This window comes from Penaeus monodon, chromosome 15, assembly GCF_015228065.2.
Source record: "Penaeus monodon isolate SGIC_2016 chromosome 15, NSTDA_Pmon_1, whole genome shotgun sequence".
Classification (NCBI taxonomy): Eukaryota; Metazoa; Arthropoda; class Malacostraca; order Decapoda; family Penaeidae; genus Penaeus; species Penaeus monodon.
The window spans coordinates 38,493,243-38,493,498 of NC_051400.1; positions in this window are offsets into that span (position 1 = coordinate 38,493,243).

Here is a 256-nt window from a genome sequence, read left to right on the forward strand (position 1 = left end):
ATGTATCCATCTATCTTTGTCCATATAAAAATCTCCTATTTAGTTACCAACCAGTCACTTTCTCCTTGTCCATAATCATCTTTTAATAGTTTACACGCTGGCAACAGGTTTCACTGAGTTGTTGCAAACAAGTCTGATCTAATTATAATGCTATAAAACTCAAGAGTGAGTTGCCACACAGTGTCTATTGGGAGTTAATTTTCATGAAAAAAAAACGCGGCGTTTAACTATTCAGACGTTTGTGTGCGTATTCGTT